The 27,786-nt window shown below is 33.7% G+C and overlaps 1 protein-coding gene and 1 long non-coding RNA gene across 2 annotated transcripts in view; both read right to left on the bottom strand.

Annotated features, from left to right (window-relative positions):
* The window catches only part of LOC116536867, a 20,915-nt gene extending 15,216 nt beyond the window's left edge, over positions 1–5,699 (bottom strand). Inside the window, exon 1 of the long non-coding RNA XR_004262837.1 lies at positions 823–5,699. This is a non-coding gene — a long non-coding RNA (uncharacterized LOC116536867). The remainder of the gene's footprint in view (positions 1–822) is intronic.
* Positions 1–27,786, bottom strand: part of PCDH11X (protocadherin 11 X-linked) — an 807,063-nt gene that overhangs the window by 622,671 nt on the left and 156,606 nt on the right. The gene's annotated exons all lie outside the window — the stretch shown is intronic.

Raw genomic sequence — 27,786 nt, 5'->3', positions numbered from 1 at the left:
AACCAATAATATATTATTATATTTATATTATATATTATAATATTTTTTTTTTATTTTTTAATATAATTTATATTATATAATAATATATTATTGCTTATATATATTAGATATAGGAATTACTATATATTATATATACTATATATAACTATATATAATATATTATTATATCATATGATAATATATTATTCCTTATATATATTATATGTAGGAATTACTATATATTATATATAGTAATACTAATCAGAATCACATTAATACTAAAAATGATATAATAATGTGTTATGCAGCATCTTAGGTAGAACTGGCAGCTGTTATTCTAGGTGAAGTAACTCAGAAATGAAAAGCCAAAATACTGCATGTTTTAGCTTACAAGTGGGTCTAAGCTATGGATATGCAAAACTATACAGACTGGTATAATGGAAGGACATAGAAGACTCAGAAGAAGGGAGGACGAGAGGGAGGAGGGACTAAAAACTACCTATTGGGTAGAGTTGTATGCTACTCAGGTGATGGTTGCACTAAATCCCACACTTCACCGTTATACAATTCACCCATGTAACCAAAAATACTTGTAACCTGAAAGCTATTGAAATAAATTAAATTTAAAATGATAATAAATAAAAACATTGCATGCTTTGAAATACATTTGGAAATGCTGAAATATAGTATTGTCTTCAAATACATTCTACAAGAACTTAACATGCTAGTATAAATCATTAAATCACCCAATCCCTATGTGATGTCTCATTGCCTACTCTCTATTCCTGTCAGGTTGCTCTCATGATTGGCCCATGTACAAGCCACTCCCCTTCTCCTCATCACTCCTATTAGAATTCTCTTTTTTGTCTCCCTTTCTCTGTCTGCCTATGAAAATCCCAGCCAGCTTTTTACGCAACTGTGATCTATATACTTTGAATGCTACATCTTTCCTAAACCTCCCCTGTCTTCCCAGCCTTTGCTTATTTCTTCTTTTCTAAAAAATATAAAACTATTCACAAATATACATTCTCAAATATAAATATAAAATCATTAAAAGTCTGATGTATAAAGCCATTAAATAGATCTGGAGTGAATTTTAAAGATCATTTAATCTAATTTCATTTTATAGCAGAGAAAACAGTGCTAGAAGCTGAGTAGTTTCTCAGAGTCAACCAGGTTACAAACCTAGTGTTGAGTCTGAAAGCCTCAACACTTGACTTCTAATAAAGTATTTTTCCACTCCATCGAATTGCTTGTATGAATTTGTTTTAATGTTTTTCCTGGTCACTAGACTTTATTTTACCATTATAAGGTGCAATCAAATTCCAAATGCTTTAGCCTACGGCATTAATATTATCTCTCAGGTTATCTCATCTATTCAGAAGCCACAGTATTTTCTTCTGTAAGGTTTTTTTCCCTCTATATCTGCCTCCTCAAAAAATGTTTGGTATTTTTTTGTCTGTTTAACTATAATTTGGCTGTTCTTATCTTGTCCTGTACCTGTTAAGCTGTTATTGTTTCAACTCATCTTTGTCAGAATCTTCCTTGAGATAATCAACCCCCAAAGATCGTAATAGCTTCTTACTGCTCCCTCCATGCACTTTAGTCTTCAACAGGACAGACCCATTCCATAACAGTCTTTTTTCTGTGAACCCGATAACACGGGAAGTGCTGAACTGCAAAGTATTGGCTTTGTGCATGTATTTGTATATTGTAACAAATCCTCTCTCTTAATCAGGCTCCTCCAAGGCCTGTGCTTGATGAGACGTGATCTTGGGTTTCCCTCTCTATCCTTGTAGAAACCAGTTTGAGTAAGAATCCTGCTAAATCAGTTTAAAGAAAATCCCCCACCCTTGGTATCTGTCCTTGTCCTCACCTTCTATATCTTATCACCCTGGCCTGTCTTCAGCAAGAAGTCTCTTGCGTTGGCATAGCAGGAATCTTTCTTAAGCCTGATGTTTCTTCTTAGTGATATTCTATCCACTGACCCCACACTGCTCCTTAGATATCAACCTCCACTTGTCTTTGTTGGAGTCAGAGTCAAGCCGGATCTCTCTTCCCCGCTGCACTGCAAGTCCCTATTGCAGTGGTCCCTTACCTATTGCAATGGTCGCCCCTTAGGATCTTCTTCATCTTATTTAACAAGTGTTATAAATAATGTTTTTCTTTAACAGTTATAACATATTCAACTAACATGAATGTATCACCTGATTGCAACATCTTAGTGTGGGACAAAGCACAGCTGGTATAACCATAAGGTCTACTGTATTGAATTCTAAACCCAAGATACATTGTCAGAGCAATGTGGAATTTTACATTTCTTCTGTACATGCCATCACTTATCCCACAATCCATTACCCCTGGCACATCAACATAAGCTGCATGAGTTTAGTTGCTTCTTTTTGGCTGTAACATAACATGGAATTGGAAATAATGTGATGGGCAGAATTGCCAATTATTACTTAAACATGGATTTTTTCTTTTGCTTCGATGGATGACTTTATTGTGTGAATTTTAAATAGCATTTCTTTTTTTTTAAAGGGATAATGTTGACTTAAGGTTTCCTTGGTAAAAATTAAATATTTCATTTAAAAATAATTTTATAGTAATAATGATAATTAAAAACTCTTAGTTAAGGCATAGCATTGGGAGCTAAGGATCCAGGAATTATAAGACTGCTTACATGAGAAAGAAGTACAAACAAAGAAAGCCCCTTAAATTTGCTTCTAGGAAATCCTAAAACACAGGATGCCATATAGCATATAACAAAATTTAAAACATTTCAGAGGTCTCAGTAGCCTAGATTAGGAAGGAGACATTGGTAGCATGGAATGACTCATAACACATTGCCTAGAAGGCATTTCCATCCAAGCAACTGAATCTGATTTTTGAAATAGAAACAGGATTGGCTTCTGTTTTCCAGAAATTTGGGTATCTGGCAGAATACCAGTATGTTGCCCAAGTTATTAGAAGTGTGTACTTAGAAAGGATATGATTTAAGGCAACTATATCCTACACACCAATCAGTGAATTGCAAATGACTAGATTCGCTGATTTTTGTGCATTTGCCAAGACAAGGCCTGGATAAATTATTCTTTATATACCCCCAGGACAGTGGTAGAGAAAAGAATTCCTAATCAAAAGCCTCATCCTGTAGTCTTCTTGAGAAAAATCTGTATGGGCATTTTCTCCTCTCCAAGATTTCTTTTCTTCTAAATTTCAAACTGCAAAATAATATCAAACTTTAGCTGCAAAATTTTGTCAGTTGTCACTAAAATAACCATACAGAATATGAGTTTTAAACATAAAACTCCCTCAATTACTAAGTGCATCTTAAAAAATGACAACAATTTTGTACAGTGTATGTATGCAAAACACATCTTGCAAGTGCATAAATGTTCCCCAAATGTGACTATACAGAAATACATGACTTCTGCACTCTCTATTCTGGAATTGCTTCTTACCCTACAGCTTTCGTATGTCCCTTGCATCAAGATTTACACTTGAATGATGTTGATAACAACCATTACTTGGAGTCTACTATTAAGATTTTTTTGACTGCTGCACCCCCCCAACACAAACCTTCCCCTAGCTTGCACACTCAAGCGCACACATGTGCCAAAATTTTTATAAAAATTTGTGTAGCTAGTCTCAGCATGAATATGAATATAGGGGAATTCTTAGGCAGCGTGCTCTTTGCAGTAACTGCACTTCCTGATTGGCCGCTACTCAGGATCAGCTTTGTACTACGTATTACCTGGGGTTTATCATTTTCTAGAGATTCCTGTGCTAGGTATTCCAGAGTCCACCACAAGAACTGAAGCATGTATCCAGGCAGGAGAACACATATTCATACTACATAAAATAAAAATTGTATTGAGATACGTCTTCAGGATTTTTAAACTTGACCTGCTTTCATTTTAACACCTATAAGCATACCTTATTAAACTGTCTCTGTAAGTATGGACAAATTTTGAATAGTCACAGTGAATATAAACACAAGAAGAAAACGGTGAGAATCAGTCAGAGAGAAAGGTAAGAGAATGAAGATCAGAATTAATGAGATGTAAATTACTGCTAAATTTTAGAAATGTATATTGCTTCAACCTGTCCTTCATTTAAAGATAAATATATCACAAATCTTTCCGAGTAGAATATTTTAAATAGAAAAAAAAAAAATAGAACAGGGAAACAGGTTTGAATCCAAATTCAAACACCAGACATCAGGACATATGACAAAAGCACAGCTTTCTTATATTTTTTATGGTCATTTACAATACTTGTAGTCAAGTATATTTTTTAATTAACTTTGCATGGGATTCCAACATTTCACAGTTTAACAACTACGTTATGAATAAGATCATGGTACTGGGAAAGATTTTTCAGCATCAACTTTAATAGTATAATGTTTAAAATATAAATTATAATATTCCTGACAATAAGAGTGTGAAATAGCAAAATATAATATTTAGTTAAGGCAAAATAAATGTGCACTTCCAAGATATGTGATTCTGTGTCAATAATTGAACCCACTTGTTCTTCCTTATCTATAAAATGGGGATCACAATATGTATATCAAAAAGGGTATTGTGAGGGGTACAACCAGCAAAAAATGCCCAAAACACACCCTAGTATACTAAATAAACTGGCTCTGAGTATTCGGTTTTATCATGGAGACGATTCAGCGTGTGTATATATAAAATCTTCCTTATGCATTCTATGTGTTGTGTGTCCCAATTAAAAGTATAATGTAGTTATAGTACCTGAATACTAAAAATTGTCTAGCTAATTCCTGAATCACTGGTTCATGCCAAAAGTAGTTGATGCTAAATGCCTAATCTAAAATCTGGCAACAGAACTAGTAACAGAGCTGAGAAGTAAGGTGTAGAAAATCTAAGAAGGGTTTGGAAACATGCAGCAATTTCAAAACAGGTAAAGATTCGGATTCATCTTACAATTATCTGAACTTAGAAGACAAATTTTAGTTTTTGTAAAAGCCTACTATAATTCCTTCTTTGTAACAAAAGTATAAACTTACCATTATTTTTTACTTATAATATTTATTATAAGATGCCAGCAAATAGGCTGCATTTTTAGAATACCAGACAATGCATTCTACTACCATAAAATTTCAAAGATGTATTATCCTGTACTTGTCTTCTGACTTAAAAAGATGTTTAGAATACAAAGAGTTGTCTTCTTTGGAGTCTAACAAAAGAACATGGTGCATCTAATTCATCATGTATGACAAAACTGGTCTTTGCTTTTTGGTATAAAAGAGGCACCAAAAATTTAGGAATTTCATTTAGGGTTAAGTTTGAGTTTCATTGTAAAGGCCAGGATTACTTATCATTTATTCTCACCTCCATAAAATTTTAGTTGTTCAGTTTTGACTGCCAGCATATTAATAAAGCAAATTGACATGGCACTCTAGAACTGTCCTGCTATCTACTTGCATACTTTAGAAATAAGATTGAAAGATTTAGCCCTGAATGATTATAAAATTGAAATAAAATTAGTCATTTCATATGGCTTTTCATCTTATACCCGAATAGTATTTTTCTTTAATCTAAACCCACAGAGATTAATTTCCATAGGAGCAATGTATTTTTAAGATCTGGCCATTTTCACTGTGTATGAAAATAACTCCATCTTTTTGACATTTAAGAACATATATATATAATATATATAAATATATATTTATATATATAATATATATAAATATATATTTATAAATATAATATATATAAATATATATTTGTATATATATGATGTCTATGAAGACTTAGAGAAAAATAAGTGAGACAGCTGCAATTCTAAGCAGTTAATATAAAGGCTTTCAGAGAAGAGGGATTTTAAGTATGATCTTATGGTACTATGGGTCACGTGATGGTTTTGATCTAAGTATTGATGTGACTGCACTTAATGGATTTATGTGCTTGATTTGTATTTTGAAAGCTGTTCCTTTTTAATAGTATGAAATGTCTTTAAAATAATAAAATAATGATTGTTTTCTATCAACAAATCAGAATATGATGCTAAAAGATAAATATCCTATTTCATCTTACATGGTTTCATTAAATGTGTAAATCCATTTAAAAAGAAAACCCATACATAATTCTTTGACTACTACTAAGGGACTTTGAGGGATCAACTAAAATAAATCATTTCAATTTGTGTCCTGTAAGAATATTTCCCTTCCAACCTATTTTCTACAGATACAGCCAGTGTATAAAAATCTAAGAAAAATGAGGAAATATCAAAGGGTTATTTGATGTTACATAACCATGCACTATATGATTGACCTGAAAATTACTTTCTTCATGATTTTGTTTCTTAATTTTTAAAACATGATTTATATACAGATATTTTGTGTGAATATCCCTATTGAGTGAGATCAGATACAAGCATTTTTAACAAGTTTTCATGTGCTGAAGATCACTAGCTTTCATCACAATAGTTTTGATGTAGCTTTTTTCCCCTGGAGTATAGGCAAATAAAATGAAACCTAACAGTACCCAGAACTCTCCTTATAAGAATTTCAAACTAAACTAATTGTTTTTGTGGGTACTCTTACAAATTAAATTCAGCCATTTCTACTCACTTCATATGTTACTATCAGTGTCCTGTTTTGTGTGGAGTAGGTAACCCTAATTCTAGCATAATGTGATCAAGGAAATCCAATTATATACTAAAAACTTTTGTAGGTCTTTTACTAAGCACTGAAGAAGAACAAGTGCACGTGCATGTGAAAACACACACACACACACACACACACACACACACACCCCAGAAGGAGATACAGCTTTGAGATATGCACTTCTGAAAGGAGAAAAGCAGTTAAGCCAGCTAAGGTGAAATCACAGATGTCTGTCACCGAGTTTATTGGATGTTTTAATGACTATATCAAAACGTGTAAGTAAGCTTGTAGCTTGTTTTTGTTTACTTTTTAGTCTGAAAAACATGCGGAGTATCATGATTAGCAATATTTATGTGTTTTATGTCAACTATGGCAGGGCTGTTATTCTGCTTTCAAATGTCAGATATAAAGTACTAACTGATAGATTAAAGATTGTGTTGTTAACCTTTAATATAATAGTTTCCTAATATTTGCATGTCTTTCTTTTGATATTCAGGGGAAAGCATTCTGTTTTTCACGATTATTATGTTATTAGCTGTAGGTTTTACATGGATATTATGTTAGGTTGTGGAAGTTCTTTTCAATTTATATGTTACTAAGAATTTTTATAAGGACTGGATGATAAATTTTGTCAAATGTTTTTCCTATATTTGCTATGATGATCACATGATTTTCCTTTTTAAATTTTCTTAATATGATAAAATATATTAATTGATTTGTTTTAATATAGTTATTTTTTAGAGCAATTTTAGGATCACAGCAAAATTAAGAGGAAGGTACAGAGATTTATCATATACTCTCAACTCCACACATGCATCGCTTCACACATGTTAATAGCCCCCCATCAGAGTGGTACATCTTTTACAACTGATGAACCTACAGTGAGACATCATTATTAGCTAAGGTTCATAGTTTACATTTGGGTTCACACTTGGTGTGCCTTTTATGGGTTTAGACAAACATATAATGACATGTTTCCACCACAATAGTATCATAAAGAGTAGTTCCACCGCCCTGAAAATCCTCTATGCTCTATTTGTCAGACCTGCCACAACCCCTGGCAACAATTAATCTTTTTACTTTGCTTTTCCCAGAATGTCATATAGTTGAAATCATAAAGTAGCATTTTCAGATTGACTTCTTTCAGTTAGTAATACACATTTAAGTTTCCTCCATGTCTTTTCATGGCTTGATAGTTCATTTCTTTTAAGCACTAAATAATATTGATAGATTTTTAAAAGCTACATTTGATCTTAGCCAAAAGGCCAAGAAGCGATGATTTTTAAGAGCTAAACCATCCTTGCATTCTAGAATAAACATGACTGGCAAATTATGTATATCATATTGGATTTGACTTGATATAATTTTCTTTAGAATTTTATATCTATATTTATTACGGATATTGATCTTTGTTTAGTTTTTTCTTTTTCTTTTTGTGTAGTTTCTTTATCAGGGTACTGCTGGCCTTATAGAAGGAGTTGGGATATAGTCTCTCCACTTTAACTGTCAGGAAATTTTTTTTTCATGGGATTAGTGTTATATTTCCTTTAAACACTTAGTTGAATTAACAAGTGAAGCTATGTGGGCTTGCCGTCTCCTTTGTGGGAAGATTTTAAATCAGAAATTCCATTTCCTTAATAGATATAGGACGATTTAACTTATCTATTTCTTTAGTGAACTTTGGTTGTTTGTATTTTTCAAGCAATTTGTATATTTCATCAAAGTAATCAAATTTATGTGCAAAAGTTATTCAAGATATTCCATCTTTCTCCTTTTAATATATGTTTTTATTTGTAGTGATGTCACTTCTCTCAGTGTTGATATTAAAACGTTGCATCTTCTCTTTTTTATGTATGGCTAGAGATTGATCAGTTGTAAACTTTCTGATTTTTTTCTTGCTTTTCTTGTTTTCAGTTTCACTGGTTTTGGCTTTGATCTTTATTATTTTTGTGTGTGATTCCTTTGTGTTTAACTTCTTCTTCTTCCTATTGCTTAATATTAAGACTGAGGTCCTTGATTCTTTTTTAATAAATTAAGACTGAAGTCATTGCTTCTAATAAAAGCTCAATAAATTTCCCCCTATTTTCTGGTTTAGTAGCATCATGGAAATTCTGACAAACTGATTTTTCCCTTTCCATTCAGTTTAAAATGTTTTATTTTGGTACCAATGATTTATTTAAAAGTGTTATTTAGTTTTCAATTATTTGGAGATGTTTCCAAGTATCTTTCACTTATTGATACACAGTTGAATTCCATTGAGGTTACTAAACATACTTTCTATAACTTGAATTCTTTTAAATTTATTGAAACATTTTATAGTCTAAATTAGAGTGTACCTTAGTAGATTCTCTATGTGCACTTGAAAAGAATGTATTCTGCTATTGTTGAGTGGAATGTTCAATAAATGTCAATTAGGCCAAGTTAGTTGATAATGGCAATTGGGTCTATTATGTCCTCTTTGATCACAAAACTTGTTGAATCAGTTAATGAAAGAATATTGAAATTCTCAGCCAAAATTGTTAATTCTTCTACTTTTCCCTGCAGTTCTATCAGTTTTTACTTCATGTACTTTAAACTTCTTTTATTAGTTGCACAAACATGAATGATGTGTATATCCCCTTGATGAATGTATGCCTTTAACATTATGAACGATCTTGCTTGATCCCTATAATTTCTGAAATCTATTTTTCTGATATTAAATAGCCATTTCATCTTCTTTTGACTATTGGTTGCATAATGTATAATTTTAGATGTGTTTTTATAACTGAAGTGCATTTTTGTAGAGAGCCTACATTAGTCTTGTCTATTTTCATCAAACCTGATAATCTGCATTTTAATTGAGGTGTTTAGACTCTTTACATTTAATAGTATTACTGGTTGTTTAAGATTATGTTGATCATTTTGCTATTTTTTTGGTCCTATGTCTTTCCTGTTTTCCCCTTTTTCTGCTTTCTTTTCTGAAGGTGGGGTATCCACCCCTCGAGCATTTATCCTTTGAGTTACAAACAATCCAATTAGACTCTTTAAGTTATTTTAAAATGCACAATTATTAGTGACTACAGTGGACTGAATATTGTTTATAATCCAATTTTATTTCTGTTGTCAATTATATATATATATATATATATATATATAATTGCACTTTAGGTTCTGGGGTACATGTGCAGAACACGCAGGATTCTTGTATAGGTACATACGTGGAAATGTGGTTTGCTGCCTCCATCCCCCCATCTCCTATATCTGGCATTCTCCTTATGTTATCCCTCCCCAACCTCCCTACCCCCCACTGTCCCTCCCTTATTCCCCCCCAACAGACCCCAGTGTGCGATGCTTCCCTCCCTGTGTCCATGTGTTCTCATCGTTCAACACCTGCCTATGAGTGAGAACACACAGTGTTTGATTTTCTGTTTTGTATCAGTTTGCTGAGAATGATGATTTCCAGATTCATCCATTCCCTACAAAGGACACAAAAATCATCGTTTTTTATGGCTGCATAGTATTCTGTATATGTGCCACATTTTCCTTGTCCAGTCTATCATTGATGGGTATTTGGGTTGGTTCCAGGTCTTTGCTATTGTAAACAGTGCCCCAACGAATATACATATGCATGTTTCTTTAAAATAGAACGATTTATAATCCTTTGTATATATACCCAGTAATGGGATTGCTGGGTCAAATGGAATTTCTAATACTAGGTCATTGAGGAATCACCACACTGTCTTCCACAGTGGTTGAACTAATTCATACTCCCTGTCTTTTTAGATACAACATTTTTATTTTAGTGGTTGCTTTACTACTACTGGTATATATCTTTAACTTATTGCAGACTGTCTTCAAACTATATTATCCTACATCATGTCTATTATAAAAACCTTGCAATAATATACTTCTGATGGGGCACAGTGGCTCACACCTGTAATTGCAACACTTTGGGAGGCTGAGGCAAGAGTGTCACTTGAGCTCAGGAATTTGAGACCAACCTGGGCAAAATAATGAGACCTTATCTCTACCAAAGGAAAAAAAAAATTAAATAATCCATGTGTGGTAACATGTACCCTTAGTTCTAGTTACTTGGGAGTCTGAGTCAGGAGATAATTTGAATCCAGGAGGGTGAGGCTGCAGTGAGCTATGACTGAGCCATTGCACTCCAGACTAGGCAACAGAGTGAGATCCTGTTTTCAAAAACAATACATATATATGTGTGTGTGCCTGTGTGTGTATATGCATGCACAGACACACGAACACACACACACACACACTTCCATATCTCCTCTTCCAAACCTTTATGCAATTATTTAAATATATTTTACCTATATTTGTTATAAACTCCAATATATTGTCATTAATGTTTTATAAATTACCAAGTTATTTTATAATAGAGGGTGTTAGGCTGTTCTTGCAATACTATAAAGAAATACCTGAGACTGGGTAGTTTAAAAGAAAATATCTTTATTTAATTGGCTTATGGTTCTGCAGGATGTACAGGAAGTATAATATCAGCATCTGCTTTTGGGGAGGCCTCTGGAAGCTTACAATCATGGTGGAAGTTGAAGCAGGAGCAAGAGAGGAGTGGGGAGGTGCTCCATGCTTTTAAATGATGAGTTCTAAAGAGAACTCACTCATTATCACAAGGACAATACCAAGGGTGATGGTGGTAAATCATTCATGAGAAATCCACTCCCATGATCCAATCACCTATCACCAGGCCCACCTCAAACACTGGGAATTACATTTCAGTATTAGATTTGGCAAGGCACACATCCAAACTATATCAGAGAGTTTAGTGATATAAAAAAAAATTGTATATTTACCCTGTAATGACCATTTGTAGTGTTATTCTTTGTTTTTGTATGTCCATGTTTCCATCTGATGTTTTGTTTTACCCTGCCTGATGGACTTCAACATTTCTGTCTGCTGGTGATAAATTCTTTTGATGTTTGTATACTGGAAATATCTTTATTTTACCCTCAGTTTTGAAAGATATTTCCTCTGGATATAAATTTCTAGGTTGACTTCTTTTTTTCTTTCAGCACTTTAAAGATGGTTCTCCACTGTCTTTTCACTTGCGTTGTTTCAGACAAGAATTCTGCTGTCATCTTTGTTTATCTCTATATAATATGTCTTGTTTCTTTATCATTGATTTTGAGCAATTTGATTATTATGAGCTGTAACGGGTGTAGTTTTCTTCATGTTTCTTGTGCTTGGATTCATTAACCTTCTTGACTTGGTGAGTTCAAAGTTGTCATTAAATTTGGAAAATCTTTGCCATTATTAACTCAAATACTTTTTTCTGCCAGTTTCATACCTCCTCTCTATCTTGGACTCTAGTTCCACATATATAAAGCTACTTGAAATTGTCTCAGAGCTCAGTTACTTTGCTATCATTTTTTAGAGTCATTATTCTGAATTTCATTTTGAATAGTTTGTATTTCTATGTCTTCATATTCACTAATTTTTTCTTTTTCTGTGTCCAATCTAATATGAATTCCATTCTGTGCATTTTTACTTCTCATGCACTGTAGTTGGCATTTCTGGAAGTTTGATTTGAGTCTTTTTAATATTTTATGTATCTCTACTCAACATTTTGAACATAAAAAACAATTACAATAACATTTTAAGATGCTATTATATGCTAATTCTAATATTTGTGTCAGCTCTCGGTTTCTGTTGATTATTCTACTCATTATAGATTAGGTTTCCCTGCTTATTTGTATATTTGGTAATCTTTGCTTCTATGCCATTTGTTGTGAATTTCCCTGTGTTGGCTTCCAGATATTTTTCTATTTTTACAAATATGATCAATATTTTATCTGAGATGCATTTAAGTTACTTTGAAAGTTTGATTCTTTCACGCCTTCTTTTAGTTAATTGTTAGAAGATGCAGAGTTATGCTTCATCTAGGGACTAATTATTTCCCACTATTGAGAAAGACCTTTCAGAGTATTCTGTTCAATGCCTTGGAAACATAATTTTTTTCTAGTCTAACAAGTAGAAACAGGCACTATTTCTAGCCATGTATAAGCACCAGGCACTATTCTATAATACTACTGGATGGCTTTTTTCACACTGACTTTAAATGGTTCCCTCACTGATACACTGATCAGCAAGCTAATGTATACCCAAGGGAAACCCTGTGCTGATCTCCAGGGTTTTCACTCTGTCTAGCTATTTTTTCTTCCGTGCTTTGCTCAAGAAATTCTAACCAGCTCCGTCTCCTTAACTCAGGAAGTTATTCAGGCTCCCCCTGGATTATCTTTCTCTGCAATGTGTCTGGCAAATCCCTCAAGATTGTGAGCTGTGGGAATTTTAGGTTTACTTCACTTGTTTCCTGACTGTCAGGGATCACTGTCCTTTTTGGCCTGAGGTCCATAATTTGATAGATGTCATTTCACATATTCTCTCTCTCTCTCTCTCTCTCTCTCTCTCTCTCTCTCTCTCTCTCTTTTAGTTGTGTCAGAAGTAGGATAAATCTGGTTCCTCTTATTCCATCTTGGACAGATGTAAAAATATTAAAGTAGTTTTTAAAACCATAAATATGCTTCTGAGGGTGTGTCATGGGAAAACACATGTGTTCTGACTTAGACGTGTTAGGCTACTTTGATTCTTCCAACCTTCAGATATTAAAGGGAAATTGTAGCAACTTTAGATTCAAGATAATATTTATTCATGGATATTACCTCTCTTTTGGAAATATGTTATGAAGGAATATGCATAAAAGAAACTCATACATTTTTAAAAGGAACCAGCATTGTTTCATTATGAAATGTTCTAGTGATAATTTCCTCAATGTGAGAAGAATTGCATAATATTATATGGACAATCTAAAATTAATGGTGACTTTATTGACCCAATTAGACAAATAGGCATACATAGTGAATTTAATTCAATTACATGAGATGTAAAAGTCATATTTGCATGAAGAAATTAAGCTTAATTTTTCAAATTTGAGGAAAAGAAGAAAAATCTGCTGAAACTGTACAAGATGTTGAAATTATTCAATGAATAAAGGAAAATCTTATACTATAGTCACTAAAGACAGAGAGAGACAGTGGAATGTTTTGAACTAATGAGACCCAGCTAATCAATCTAATCACTCTTCCTATCCACACAGTAAAAGCTCTGCATATCAGAATGGATTATTGAAAGAGACACAGTTTCCAATACATTTTCTAATATTAGATTTTTTAGATTCATACAAATCTGGAAGAAATGAATTAGTAAAACTGGTAGCAATCATTTCACAAGCAGCCAATACACAGACCTTCTAAGTTTTGTTGCATTTATTTGAATCTTGTGTTTTACTTTTTTCATAAGGAATAAACTTTGGGCATTTAATATTTGTCCCTATGTTTGATACAATGGGAAATTATTCTGATTTTACTCTTTAGATATGTTTATTTTAGAAAACATAAGTGAAAGCAAAGCAAATAGTTTCATATGTTAAGTAAGAAAAAAGTTCATAAATTCGACTAGACTCCTGAAACTATAACAGCATAGTACTGATGTATACTATTATTTAAAAGAAAAAAATAGTCATGTATATTGAGTTATAGACATAGAAAAAGTGATCAGACTATTGTCCTCCTTCTCATTATATATATGGCAGTTGAGTGAAAAAAGTCAGTGACTCTAAACCTCTCCTGACTTACAAAATCTGTATATAGTCTTAGAAAAATAAATTCCTATTAAGTGGCAATTATCTATCAATCCAGAATCTTAAAGGCTATTATGGTTTAATTAAAGTGATTCCTTTGCCAGTTGTAACTTTGAATTAAACTACTTGAAACATTATATAAATAATTGCAACAACATATATTTAAACTTCTTAATAGTTAAATCTAATAAAATGAGAAGGTAGTAAGCATCCTTAATGAATATTCTTGAAAAATGAAAAGGTAAAATGTTAAGCCCCTTCAATTATGATCATTTCCTTAATAACACCAATGCAGATAAGAAATAAACTTTATTTATGTATGGCTTGATGCTAAAATCATATAAACATTTTGCCTATAGCTAAACTTAAATCATTCCTTTCAGGACTCTCAAAAATCAAAAACAAATCAACAAACACCTTCAAATATTACCTTCAAGTTAATAGCAAATGATAAAAATTATTTTAGGCTAGGAACCATTCCCAGTGTTAGAAAAACTATATTATATAAGCGGTAGGCATTGCTTCAATTTCAAAAAGAACTAGCTATATGTTTCAGAGAGGAGTAAGTCAAGAATGAAAATATGATTGTAAGTTTTAAGGGTTTGAGATAATTACAAGTGATCAAATGTATATTTTTTGGTGTATGCATTAGCTAAATGTTAAGAAGGTTAACACTACTTAGGCAAATCAAATTTCATCTCATAGAACTGTCAAATACAGTTGAACTCTATGTTCACTGCTGTCTGATTCTTTAGGAACTATTAATTGAGGGATACTTAGGAGAAATATTGTCCCATAGATCCCATTATGCTGAAATATCCCATCCCCTCTGTATTGTACAAAACTTGAAGATCGTAAGGTACCTGGATAGGACAAAGAAACTGTAAACCAAAAATAAAATGTAAAAGCCCCTGCAACCATCTGAATGGGCTCCCTCCTCTGCCAGGGCACCCTAGAATTTAACCTGAAAGGCTGGTTCAAGCCATTATGAGAAGTGGGTGTTGAGCATGCCTCATTATACCCTTCCAATATTAACATCAATATAGACTTTATTCTGGTAAGAAGCATTTACATTTGATTCTCTCAAAAGTCTGCTACTTGGAGGCTTCATCTGCAGGATAAATCCCAGGTCCCCACAAACTCTTCTAATAAACCAGACTTTCCTTTCTATAGATAATAACTCTTTCAACCAGTTGCCAATCAGTATATGTTTAAATCTACCAATGACCTGGAAGCCTCGGCTTTGAGTTTTCCCACTCTTCCAGATTTAACCAATGTAAATCTGTGTGTGTTGATTGATGTATTATGTCTCCCTAAAATGTATACAATCAAGCTGTACTCAACCACCTTGGGCACATGTCATCAGGATTTCCTGAGGCTATGTCATAGGGGCATCCTTAACCTTAGCAAAATAAACTTTCTAAATTGATTGGGACTTGTCTCAGGTACTTTTTGGTTTACAAAACTTCTGTTTCCCTAAAAATATGGACAGTAACAAAAAATGTGACAACGTTTAGTAGATATTCTCAGCACTGAGTCACTATGAAGATTTAACAGTATATTGTTAAATTAATTGAAGCTCACTGATAATATAAAATAACACACAAATTCAGGAATAAACCTTCCTTAGGAAAAATAATTTATCTTTCTGATAAATGGCAACACTAAGCTAGAAAATGTAAGTGTAAGAAATTATACAAAATTACAAATGATAAGAAAATAATTTAGCTGTCCATGAAAACTGGGTCTTCTTCTTGTACTGGGTCTTCTCTAGTAAGATATTTATTATCTCTATAGCCATGAAAAACTAAAAACATGTTCCAATATTCTTCCTCACTTGCATATTTCCTTTTTAAACAATGCCTTTTTTAAAACTTGAATTTCCTAAGCTTGACATATAATTGGGATAACACATCTTGCTGAGGTATTTTCTACCTGAATTAGCATACATTGAAAAATACTTATTTCCCTTTCAAATTTCTTATCTTCGTTAAGCTGTGTCTATTTAGTTACATTGCCTTACAACTTGCTGAGTTGCATCTTATACAATTAAATGTTCTTCTAATTGCCTAATAATTTTCTGTTCAGCTTTGAGTGATTTATTTTAGATACAGAGTTATTTCAGTTTAAACTCAGTGACATATCTACAGTGGGATTCCAGTCCAATTTCTATAGTTTGCCTGTGACTGTCAGGCAGGAAAAGACAAAACTCAAGCATTCTTCAATTCAGTGAAGAGTAACAAATGGTCTTCATTGAGGAAAAACAATGAGGATGGCTTCGGTTGAAACTGCTGTCATATAATGCACATAAACACGAACAATTTGATGTTCCAGGAAAGTCAGTAGCATTTTGGGTAAATAATTAATTCAATTAAGGTACTCAGAAGTAGAATTTTAAAATCATACATTGACTTAAAATATAATTTAAATTATTTCCATATAGTTTTGAAGAATTGGATAAGGTGTCTCTAGTCTGTTTTAGAGTATCCTAAAGAGAGACCCACAGAAGGTATCCCAGAGTTAATGTCTTCAAACCTCACTAGAGTCGGGAAAAAAAATCTAGCTAACAGTGGAGTGTTGTGCCAAGAATTTCCAATTTTAGCAAGAAACAAAAAGTGACCTGTAAGTCTCGAGAAAAAGCTAGTCTTTCAAAAGAGAAAATTATCTTTAGGGAAAAAAACGGTAAGACTAGAAGCATAACAAAGGCTGACAGACATCTTTAATTATGGGTGCTATTCTAACCCAAGCCCAAAATAACTAAGCCTTCTCCTGGTGCTGGTAAAATTTGAATGCCACTAATCAATGATTTTAATAGCTTGGACCATGAAATTCTTCTACAATAACATTCCCAATGGTCAGGGACAATTAACAAAGGGAACAGCTAAAAGAAAGACAAAGACAAAGCCCAGTTTTAGAGGAAATAAAGATTTCAATAGCTGTGGTGGAACATTTAGCTATGTTTTAAGTAAAGAATATGTCTGGGTGTCTGGGATGTTAGTTTTATTATTGTCCTAATTAACAGACTTACAATGTTTTGCTTGGTTGGAGACATATCCTTAACCACAACTTTGTTATTATCCTTTCTCTTTAGAGATACTCAACACACTCAGTGGAAGGGCCATTAAGAATGTCTTCATTTGGAAACCCTATTTTATGTGATTTTTGTTAATTGTTCACATTATGATTGTTATTCCTTTTTTGCTGGAAACTTTTTGAAGAGAAGAACTAAACACTAATTGCAAACAAAATGAAATTTGCTTAGGCATGTCTGACACCTAAAATATTCACTTATTCACACCAACTCTCCCATTTAGCAATACTTCTTCACTGACAAATTTAGAAATAACTGCTTACTACCTAAGCAGTTCATAAATATGCATTGATTTTTGTCAACAAACAAAAAAGCTAGAGAATATTTTGATAAAAATGCATCTAAATACGTCAGGATTACTAGCTAACATTAATGTTGTTTTTCCGATAAAAGCTGAGCTCTTTTTCATTAGTAAAATAAATTTTCTTTAAAATTCATCATGGGTGGAAATATCTTCCAATATTTGCATAGAACTGTGCTAAATTGTGTTTGAAGGTTGAAAAAATGCATTTGTAGGTATTTGAATTGCCTCTCTGTCAACAAAAATTCACTGATGTAAAGTAACATTATACAACAAAACAGTTTCTAATAATTTACCAAGGTATTTCACTGCTTCTTCTTTAAGATGACCTAGTCCATGAGTAACCCATTATCTTTCCCAAGGCTGATAGTAGCAGAGGAGGAGTCAATTTTCTCTGGCTGCGTCTGAATCTTCTGAATACAGCTTGGCCTGTTAATTACTGCAGTCTTTCAACTGGCAGAAATGAGGCATTAGGAAGTGGCAAAAGTTTTGCAAGGCAATAGGTCTGCTTTGACCAGTTAGAGATTTTCAAAATAGACCCATCTATTTATCTTAAAATAATTTTATAATCCAAAAAGTGATATTTAGGAAGTCAAGAAGTTAAATGTTTTTCATGATAAACTTTTTCATGACATCTTCAATAAATGCATCATTTCAGTATTTGGTCATAAAAGATAAATTTTCCATTTGAAGGTAAAGGAATCCAAATTAACTAAGGGTGGGTAATTCCATAGACTTAACTGCCTTTAAGATTTGTGGGTGAAAAGGGTGGGAGCGTGAATGCCAGTAATCTCCAATTCTTATTGGAAATGCTACTTGTAATGAAGTCATGAATTTAACATAGGATAATTTTATTTTATTTATTTTATTTTATTTATTTATTTATTTATTTATTTTTTTGAGACAGAGTTTCGCTCTCGTTACCGAGGCTGGAGTGCAATGGCGCGACCTCGGCTCACCGCAACCTCCACCTCCTGGGTTCAGGCAATTCTCCTGCCTCAGCCTCCTGAGTAGCTGGGATTACAGGCACGCGCCACCATGCCCAGCTGATTTTTTGTAGTTTTAGTAGAGACGGGGTTTCACCATGTTGACCAGGATGGTCTGATCTCTTGACCTCGTGATCCACCTGCCTCGGCCTCCCAAAGTGCTGGGATTACAGGCGTGAGCCACCGCGCCCGGCAACATAGGATAATTTTAGGACATTAATGAAAATGTTTTTAATTATTAAGCAGGTACTGGATGAGTATGTTTCAGTACACAGTTAAGTCTAGAAATGCACTCTCTTTGTCTCTTTCTCTCTCAGGCACATTCACACACACACACATACACACACACACACACACACACACCATGCCCACTTCTCCATACCTCTCTTCCCTCCCTCCTCTCTTTCTCTCTGCTCTTTTCCTCCATTTCTTCCCCTTTGTCTCTTGCTGCTACTGATTCCGGCTGACTCTCTTCATCTTCCATACATTTTCTCTCTCTCAGTCTCTTTTTCGAACTTTCTCGCTCTTGCTCCCCTTTCCCTCTTCGAATGTTTCTCTTTATCTTTACCGTACTCTTTTTCTATTTTTACTTCCCTTTTCTTTCAGACTTCTCCCCCTGTCTCACCTCCTACCTCTTTTCTCTCTCTCCCCCTTTCTTTCTCACCATTTCTCTTTCCAAAACTCAAAAATGGCCTGACATTTTTGTCTTTTCCTTTTTAAAAATAACATATACACATAATCATACACAATGTTTCACAGCTATGGCTCAGCTTTGGTCAGGAACAGACCATTAAAAAATACAATAGTGTATTCCATGGAATACTATGCAGCCATAAAAAGGTATGACATCATGTCCTTTGCAGGGACATGGATAGACCTGGAAGCCGTTATCCTCAGCAAACTAATACAGGAACAGAAATCTAAACACTGCATGTTCTTATAAGTGGTAGCTGAATGATGAGAACACATGGACACGTGGGGAAACAACACACAATGGAGCCTGTTGTGGCCAGGCACGGGGAGGGAGAGCATCAGGACGAACAGCTAATGGATCCTGGGGTTCGTATCTAGGTAATAGGTTGCTCTGTGCAGCAAACCACCATGGCATATATTTACCTATGTAACAAACCTGCACATGTACCCTGTAACTTAAAATAAAAGTTGAAGAAAAAATATATATAGGTATAATGGTGTATTTTTCTCTTGACTAGAGAATATTTTGACAGCTTAAAATATGATTTCTCTATGGGATTAAATTGCAGTCATCAGCCAAAAAATATTATCTTAATCATTTTTTACTCAACCCAACCTCTGACAAAAGACCAGATGATGCACATCTAAAATACCGTGTTTATTTTAATCAAGAAGTGTTTAAAAAGTCATACAATTATAAAATACAGAGATACAAGTGGACTTAGAATTCATATAGTGTAACCCTCATCTGAAGCCCTTCAACAGAACCCTCTGTCTGCGTCCACATATCCTTTGCCTTTTCAGTTTTCGTGCTGAAAATGTCACTACCTCATAGGATAGCTCATTTCATTTTATTAGAAAATGCTGTCTTCTAATGAAATAAAATCTGTCAATGTAAACTCCTCTCATAGGTTATTACTAATTACTCATAGTACATTAGCAGACTATTTTCAATATAATTAATTTGCCTTTCAAAATTTCTTTTTCTGGCAGCCCAACATGCAAATAGTTTTACTACCCCTTATTATATAAAAGTTCATTGGAGCAAGCTAAAGACTCTCAAAAAGGTTTTATTTCAAGTCAACTAATGTTGATGGTTATTTTAAAATCAATGATCACACACATGCATGCAACACACACACACACACACACACACACACACACACACACACACCCACACCACTAAAGCTTATTGAAAAAGAAAAGAAAAATGAAAAAAATTACCCGTAATGAATTTCTCAAAACAAAGTTCACCTAAGCTCCTTTTCCTGAAGTGTTTTGAAATATTCCCTCTAAGATTACTTGCACTTTTAAATCTTATATATTTAGAAATCTAATCTATTTAAGGCTAACCATAGGAGTGGCTACAGAATTTTCCCTTCTACATATATATTTTACACTTAGACTTCACGTCTGAACGCCATAACCGTATTGAATGAACCAGTCTAATGACCAAGTCTGACACTAGGCTACTTTCAAAGCTGATTTACCATGCTCTCTGGTTCCAGCATCAAGGGCCAAATTAAACCATCACATCTAGTTCTAAGTGAACGTAACAGTTGTCCTTGTATCGGGAATTATATGGAAAACTAAGTCTTAAACATGCTATAGCTTGTGACAGGGGTACCAGCTTTGTTGCATTTGGTAGCTAAGGTCTAATCCCCTACTTGCCACTTTTGGTGGTCACAAGTTGTACCTCAAAGTTTTTTTGTTTTTTTTTTCTGAGCATGAAACAAATTAATACGTATATATTTGGAAAGGACCTCTCTTCTTTTTTGCTCTTATTATTTTCTGCCAAAAATCATTCTCTCCTGCCATCGTTAATCTGTTACTTTACAGAATTAATATGACCATATATCTCTCCATAGTGTCTTAGAAGAGATGATTTCCTTTTCTTTTATTCTTTTACTAATATTTCACACACACACACACACACACATACACACACAGCATTTTACCACTACTATCAGGTATGCTTCCAAATTTTGATTTTTTTTATATTTAAGATATATTTCTACCTATTACTACCATTTTTTTCTATAATTTAAATCCAGTAAATATTCTATGTTATAGAACTGTCTGTGGACATTTGGGCTAGATTTACCACCTTTTAATGAGTCTTTGGGCCTTATGAAACTTCTATTATTTGGGCTTATTTCTCTTTATTATCTATCTGTTCCTGAATTTATTTTGAGACATCATGTATATATATGAACACTAATTATAAAATAATTAAGTAGTTTCTTACTTCTTTATGAATTTCAATTTGCTTTCTGTCATTTTAGGCCTCTTTTTAAGTAAATCACTCCACTCTTCTTCTCAATAGAGACTTTTGTGAGCCTGCTTAGTATCTGAATAACACAGAATCACCAATATATCATATATTTGCATAACATTGATAGAAGTCATGTAGTTCTAAAAACTCACCAACTTTCTGAGAATCAAACTGACTAGAGCTAAATCTTTGCTGCATATCTTTTCTTATAGACTGCTGGAATCTCACTGAACAATGGAGTCATTAAACGTGTAAATTCTTATTTCACTTCCTTAGCATTTTATCTGATATGAAGTTAATTTTATTATTTTTCCCAGGTTGCTGCTTTTAATAGCATGTCTCAATCTTTTATAAGTGTATTGGTAAGAATGCTACTGCTTTGCTGATCAACATGGTCATGATAATCAGTAATGATAGTTAAAACAAAATTCCTGGAGTTAGACTGTCTGGGCTTGAATCCTAGCTCCATTACTTCCTAGGCTCATGATCTTGGGCAGTTTACTTAGCATTTCTGGGTTTCAGTTTCCTTACCTGAATAACAGAGATATAAAGAAATGTAAGTATATCATGGGGCTCTTGTGTTATGTTCAAGGGCTCAGACTAGTACCTGGCACATAGTAAGAACTCAACAAATCTTGTTTACTCTTTTACTCATTAGACTCTCTGTATTCATGACTATCAGGTAGATTGTAAATATAATATGTTAACTATAACTAAATATAAATGAAACAATTCACCGTAATGATCAAAATGGTAGATAAATAGGATAAAAGTCTGATAAATAGGATTGATATTTATCAGACTTTAAATTTATTATTTTATTTTATAATTCAAATATACTAAACTATATAATATTGTTTTCATTCTTATCTAAACTAGGCACCATTTTATCAGATTCAGGTTACAGTTGTTAAGATGTCTAACATATTATAGAAACACTTCTACAAAGCTCATAAGACATCTATAAATGGAAGATTACCTACACAAATGTTTGTATATACACACTACACCTAAGGATTTGATTCATTTGCTCATACTTAATCTTTGTTCACAAGCTTACACACCATTTACTTGTTTCATTTTTCTACGCAGGGTTTGATTAATTCTATGGTATTCCAGAACAGTGAATTTCATATATTAGAATATGCCTTATAATGTGAATTAGAAGGACATTATATCACATCAGAACACTTGAAAATGAATCAAAATCCATCTGTATCATTTTCAGGGCATGTATTATCCATTGTGAGCTCTTACACGTGACATTTACGTCCTTAGACAGGATATATCGGCCATTAATTTCCCTCTACAAAGAAATTTGCTCACGCAATAAACCACTAATTGTTGAAATGTAATTTGAGGGTATCTGAACGTGTACTGTCTGGAAAAACTTCTGTTAAAGTTTAGTAAATATAATAAAATACTTATTTCCTTCCTTTCAAAGTAATATTTAAATTTTATTTAGGCTCCAAATGTGTTTCTTCATTTACAGTAATTATTTTTCTATCTCATCATGTCTAATGAATTTAATCAGGGCCTTTTTAGCATCTTCTCTATGCAAAGCACCACTCATTATATAATATATATGCCTAAATGATGATCCTCAGCATGATATAAGGTTATATACTTACTATGGGTGCCTACAAAGAATAAAATCTACAAGAGCCAAGTTTGATTAGGTTGTTCATTTTACAAAACCCCAAAATAAATAGTTTGGTTTTTTTTTATATAAATAATGAGAGAAGTGTTACTAAGTGCAGCAGTCAAGTATATATTCACAGCATGCTGTTGGTAGTAAGTACAGATAAGGGGAATCACTAAAATAAACCATGAAACTTAATTTCCAGGCTAAGTGTCTGTTCCAACTATTTTTTAAACTGAGAAATAGGTGCAGAGAAATACATATACTTTTATCCGGCCATTTATTTGGACTATAAATTAGACTAAATCTACCTTTAAACACTGGGTCGAACGTTAAAACTCCCCTAGTAAACAATGAAGCCCTGAGTACAATTCTTCTTCCTCCACACCTTTATGAATTGTGAAGCTTATTCATGTTCATGTCTAAGCCAATATCTAAATTAAGTAGCAGATCAGAAGCTGGAAACAAATTCTGCAGGTGTTACATTGCCTGTTTCAGAGCGATTTATTTTTCCTGCTTCCCTATCTCCCACCAGCCTTCTGTGATGGGGGAGCTTCTCAGAAAAGTTGTAACAGATACCAAAGATGCGTCGCATGAGCAGAGCAAGTCATTTTACTACTCTGGTTTCCTAAGATTCCTCGCTGATAAAGTGAAAGATTCACACATGAAAGCTCTTCTAGCTTTTTGAGTCTAAAATCTCTGTCAATTACATTGTTTACAACTGAGTCACACTATGAGAATTTTAAAAAATCTAATTTAAAGGCTTTATAGTTTAATTGTCAAGAGAATGGTCTCTAAAGGCAAAAAGGCTGGATTCCTGCTCTGTTCCTCAGTCTTCTCATTCATGAAAGGGGGAAGATAATGGAATCTGTATCATATAGTTATATGAAAATGAAATGAGTTAACCCATGTATAGCACTTAGAAGAGCATTTGACACTTAGATGGTGAATTTGTCATGTTCTCTAACTGCTGATGATTCTTGGGATCATATTGACTACATTTTCATTATTTTACGGAGTATTTCACAAAAATACTGTCTTCTACTGAGGAACATACATATTCCGGAAACATAAAGAGAGTGTGTATGCACGTGAGTGTATTATTTAGCACATTATCTATCTAGATTATTTTTTTCCCATGTGTCAAAACAGATCTTTCTTTCATTCTTGATGCAGAAGCTAAAAAGGTTGATCTCACAGAAGCAGAGAGTTGAATAGTAGTTACCAGAGGGTAGGAAGGGTGGAGGGGAAGGGGAGATAGAGGTTGGTTAAAGTTTATAAAATTACAGCTGGAAATAAAAAATAAGTTCTAGTGTTCTACAGCACCGTAGGGTGACTACAGTTAACGATAATATATAGTTTCCATTAGTTAGAAGGAGGAGAGTGAATGTTCCTGACGCAAAGAAATTATAACTGTCTGAGATGATAAATATGGTAATGACCCCGATCTGACCACTATACGTTATATGGATTGCAACATCACTATGTACCCCATAAAGATGTATAATTATGTGTCAACTAAAATTTGTAAAAAATATAGTATTTGCAAAAAATTCTATTACAATCAGAATTACACATGGAATATACAGATATTTGGGAAAAATGTATTTACTTAGTTTCAATCAATTGGCTGTCTGATATAACTATAGGCTTTTAAAATCTACAATAGTTAAAAATAAAGTCATAGAAGCCAGGACAAAATAGCACCCTCCCCAAAAGAAGTGATAACTCTACAATGGTATGAAATGTTTCCTACAATATCATGGGATGGTTAATTTTAGGAGCCAACTTGAAGGGTGTTTTTGTATTTAACATTAAATCAGTGAAATTTGGGTAAAGCAGGGTGCCCTCCTTGATGTAGGTGGGCCTCATCCAATCAACTGAAGGCCTGAATAGAACTAAAATATGGGTCTCCTTGTGCAAGAAGAAATTCTCCAGCAGACGGCCTACAGATTTAATCAGTTCCATTGGTTCTCTTGGGTCTCTACCTTGCCAATCCATGCAGCAGAATTTGGACTCACCAAGCCTCCATAATCTTATGCTTCAATTTCTTATTATAAATCTCTCTCTATATATATGTGTGTGTGTGTGTGTGTGTGTGTGTGTGTGTGTGTGTGTGTGTGTGTGTTGATTCTGTTTTTCTGTATAACCCTGACTATACAGTATTTGCTCAGTCTTCTCAGTGTCCCAACTAAGAAAATGCACCAAATATTAGAAGAATATGTCATCAAGATATACCTCTCCCTTCTATACCAAGAAAGGAAACCTATCAGCGTGCTTTGAATTGAAAGGAAAAATCAGTCAAGGATGTGATAATTCTGCTATACTAACTTAGAATTCATTTAGGTTAAAAGGCCATTTACTGTTTTAAATCATTGCAGAAAAGCTCTAGCTATATTTTATTTCTCAATCCTGAGAGTCCTACTTGTTAAAAGAAATAGTATTATTAACTATGAGTAAATCCTCCATGATGATAAAATTCAAGTTTAATGGTAAATTATTCACTAAGAAGTTTGGAAAGCACCTGTCTGCTTTTTAACAATCTTCAATTATCTTAGCATTTCCTCTGAAAATCAGTGTTCTATACAGCTAGTGCTTGGCAACAAGGGATCTCAAATAACCAGTTTAGTGAGATAGAGAAATCTGTTTCGGTTCAAAAACAATTGCAGAGAAAGACAGCTAGATCATATATTCATATTTCAATGAAAATGGAGTTTGTTCCCAATATCAGCTTTTCTATACAGGCAGTCTCTGACTTACCATGGTTCAACTTACAATTATTATTTTTTTAATTTACAATGGTGCAGAAGTGATACACATTCAGTAGAAACCATATTTTGAGTACCAATACAACTTTTCTGTTTTTCACTTTCTGCACAATATTCAATAGATTACATGATATATTAAACACTTTTTAATAAAATAGGCTTTGTATTGGATGATTTTGCTTAACTGTGGGCTAATGTAAGTTTTCTGAGCACATTTAAGGCAGACTAGGTTAATCTATGATGTGCTGTTAGGTTAGATGCATTAAGTACATTTTTTTACATACAGTATTTTTTTTTTTTTTTTGAGACGGAGTTTCACTCTTGTTACCCAGGCTGGAGTGCAATGGCGCGATCTTGGCTCACCGCAACCTCTGCCTCCTGGGTTCAGGCAATCCTCCTGCCTCAACCTCCTGAGTGGCTGGGATTACAGGCACGCGCCACCATGCCCAGCTAATGTTTTGTATTTTTAGTAGAGACGGGGTTTCACCATGTTGACCAGGATGGTCTCGATCTCTTGACCTCGTGATCCACCCGCCACAGCCTCCCAAAGTGCTGGGATTACAGGCTTGAGCCACCGCACCTGGCTACATACAGTATTTTTAATTTACTATGGGTTCATCAGAATGTAACCCTACTGAAAGTTGAGGAACAACTGTATTCATGTTTATAATGTTTGCCTAGTTGATTCTTAATATTGGTAGTTTCTTTTTAAAAATTTTGTAGTACAAGTCAAACCATGATGAAGATGAGACTGCCATATGTTTCTTTCAAGTTGAGCTTCAATGATCCATTCCCTTGAAAATTAGATACTAATATATTTCTTAGTATTTAAGCCCCTAAGTGGCATGTTTTAAAAAATATTTCCAGCAGCCATTCAGATGTTTCTATACTAGTTTTGTGCCTTACTTCCCACACATACACAATTACTGATGAGACCAGGAGGAAGTAATGTGTTTAAAACAGCTAAACAAAAGGTACTCATTTTCGTATTCCCTATAATCAGAAGAATTGGAATTCCAAGTAAAGCCCCACTAAAAACAAAGCCAGCAATAGGTTCTAGACAGATGCAAGGATGAGAGAGCTCAAATAGGTTAAAAGTCAAAAATTAACTAACAAATAAATTATGCATATGGCTTGAATTAGCAAAGACAATGTTTTCAATTAAAGCCAAATTTTGTTTGCGTGCTTGTGTGTGTGTGTGCATTACTTTCCTATCACCATTGTGCCAAATTACCACGAAATGGTAGCTTAACACAGTACAAATCTATATTATAGTGCTGGAGGTCAGAGTTCCAAAATGGGTCTTGCTAGGCTAAAATGGAGGTGTTGGCAGGCCCATATTTCTTTCTGGAGGCTCTAAGGAAGAATCTCTTTCCGGTTTCTAGAGACCACTCACCCTTCTTGGATTACAGCCCTTTTCTTCCATCTCAAAGCCAATAAGAGCAGGTCAGTTCTTCTAACATCCCATCACTATGATCTCCTGTCATGCCTCCCTCTTCCAAACTTAAGGAGCCTTGTGATTAAATTGAACAAACGGGTAATTCAGGATAATATATTATTGGAATCTCACCTGATTAGTGACTTTCCACGTCCTTTCCCATCTCAGGCATCATATTCATGGGTCACATTAAGGCACGGGCACCTTTGGGAGGCTATGATTCTTTTTGTTGTAGTTATGAGTTTTTTTGATGATTTCAAATTTTATTTTAGGTCTAGGGGGAACATGTGCAGTTTTGTTACATGGGAATATTGTGTGA

Source organism: Sapajus apella, unplaced genomic scaffold (assembly GCF_009761245.1).
Source record: "Sapajus apella isolate SASKATOON/1434 unplaced genomic scaffold, GSC_monkey_1.0 scaffold104, whole genome shotgun sequence".
NCBI classification, from domain to species: domain Eukaryota; kingdom Metazoa; phylum Chordata; class Mammalia; order Primates; family Cebidae; genus Sapajus; species Sapajus apella.
The sequence above is the reverse complement of the archived record's forward strand: the minus strand, read 5'-3'. Positions and strand labels throughout refer to the sequence as shown.